Source organism: Nannospalax galili, unplaced genomic scaffold, assembly GCF_000622305.1.
Source record: "Nannospalax galili isolate Female #2095 unplaced genomic scaffold, S.galili_v1.0 scaffold3635, whole genome shotgun sequence".
NCBI lineage: Eukaryota > Metazoa > Chordata > Mammalia > Rodentia > Spalacidae > Nannospalax > Nannospalax galili.
This window is the reverse complement of record NW_008336422.1, coordinates 138,636-141,315: the sequence shown is the minus strand read 5'-3', so window position 1 is coordinate 141,315 and position 2,680 is coordinate 138,636.

Below are 2,680 nucleotides of genomic sequence, written 5' to 3'. Positions count from 1 at the left end.
CTCTAGTAGTAGTGCACGGTGGCACTGGCTGGAGTGGGTGCCAACAAAAGAAAAGTTGTTGTTTAGGACTTTGCAACTTACCAGTCTTTTGATTTTGCCTGTTTGCTGACAGCACTATTTAAAGAAGAAGAGAAACAACCAGAATTGTCGTGACTGTCCCAAAACTACTTCCCTGTTACGTTCTTTACAGTCAAAATCAAATTGATTAGAAGAACAAATCTCATGGTTAGGTTTTTACCTTTTTTGTGGAATCAGAAAAGGAAATGGGAAAGTCCTTAGAAGAACAGGGAAAATACAATTCACAAAATCCCAGGCTTTGTGAAAACTAAAAAGCTGCAGAATGAAAAGCTGTCCCTGATCACTCACTTGGCCTGTGCTGTGAAGTCAGCTGAGGTGCCTCCACCCGCTTCTGTCCTGGTCCTTCTCACCAGACAGGACTGTACTCGCCATTGTCTGTGTTCCACCAGACCTCTAAATATGTCTTGTAACATTCTTAAACTAGAATTTTCTCTGTTCTCTTTGCATACAAAGTCTAAGTGGGTTAGGGGACGTAAGTTGAAGCACACTCCCATATCCACAGTCTCTGCATCAAGGGTGTAGAAAATAGGGGACCAATAACATTAATGACAAGTAATCAATCCTCTGGACTCTGGAAATAGAGGCATCTTGTTTCAAACACATGGTTGTTACAACCAAACAACACAGCAGCAGATAAAAACAGTAACAGAAACTTTGATATTCACATCATCAGTGAACTCTACCTGAGTTGAGAGCCTACGTCTTACATGTTAGTTTCCTTGTGAATGAAACAACATACTTTCAAATAACAGAAACTCAGAAATTTACATATTTTAATACTAAACAGCTTCTTACTCCAAAATGCTGCACTTTCAGTGAAAAGCATGAACAGACTGATTTTCTGAATAAGAGTCCATTTCCTTTTGGCTAAGCACATAACGTCTTAGGGATGGCCTTTGGGAGGGCAGTATAAACCTCGGATAAAGCTACATAATAGTCAGAAAATTACTAAATTATAATGGAGCAGACTGTGAATGAAATGTATGTTTCTCTTAGAAGATGCACATAAATGTAGATTTTTAACATGGAAATTTCACTAACCATCAAAAATCATGTAAAATGAAAAAATGTTGTAATGGGATAGATATAGAACCACTGTAATATGGCAAAATTTATAAACACAAACATATATATGCACATTTATATTTGGTATGTATACAGACATAGATACACATTAAAGAACAGTGTTGCATATTGACAGTTTGGGGTGCAGTGTTACCTGTTAAAAAAGCTAATATTTTGACTTACCTGAAAATTATCCTTTCATTTTTCACTATGAATTAGATAAATTCCTGGGTGAATATTTAATTAAAGAAATACAATGGGTCTTTTTGTCCTTAAACTTCCCTGTTTTTAAGGTAAAGCTAGATCATGCCTGTAATCTTTCTTTGGCTTAAAATGTTACTAAAATGGCTCCTAACTGTCATACAATCTTACACTTGTAATCTATTTAAACAGAGCTGTGCATACATGAACAACTCCATCTTAGAAAACAAGGCAACACGCTGAGCATTCAGCTTTGCAAAACCTACAGCAGTCACTGCCATTCTTCCTGAAGTAAGGAGCTGTTGCTATGGTGAGCATCTGACTTTGATACAAGTTGTTATTATAGCTACTGTTTCAAATCCTCTATGTGCCCAGAACATCCCAAGGTTCTCAAAGGATTTACCAGCTGCATAAATGCATTCTCTACATGGAATAACCATGCAGTATTTAACAGATGATTCAGTATTCAAAAATACCTATTAGAGTTTCATCTTAAGTGTGATAACTAACAGGCTCCTTCAGGATACAGAGTAATGGTTTTATGTAAGGAACAAAGGTTCAAGTGAGATGCATGTGGTGTGACACGTGGGATGTGTGCAGTGTGACACGGAGGATGCATGCAGTGTGACAGGTTAGCATTAAAATCCTGTATTAAATGAAAACAAAATGAAGGACTCAAGAGAGGTCACAAACATGACTTGTTCAAAGAATAATAAGATAATTAGTGCTGAGTGATAAGGAAATAAAATCTCTTAAAGGAGATGAAATTACAAAAGAAAAATATTCAGGAGATGTATATTGAAATAGAGTTAGAAGGGTAAGACACAAATTTGATTCTTTTAGAATTAACTCAGAGATACCAGGAAGCTTGGGGCCCTCACTATGCAAATGTCTGAATGTGGTCGAAGCAAGAAGACAGAAGTCCAGAGAGGGGAAACCTGGGACAGGTCTGAGTCTCATTTTCAAGGGCAAGCAGAAGCCTCAGATCTCAGAGCCCATGTTTAAACAGATCTTACCAGTTTGATGGTAAGTTTTGTCTTTCAAAGGTCTCATTCAGAGCTTTGTGTAACTCTAAGCACTGTTCTATGTGTGGTGAAATTTACCAACTCAGATGCTAAACGCTGGGACAGTAGCTTACCCCCTTAACATTTTACAGGTGCCACTTAGGAACTCTAATATTTTTGTTTTTTCAAAGTATTTCCAAATCCAGCTTTGTGATGTGAGGCAGTGCTGGCGGCCTCCAGAACAGCACTGGTTTCTTTGATAGTTGGCTGTGGTCTTCTGCAGGAACATATCCCATAATCACCCTCAAAGCAAGACACCACTTCCATCACTG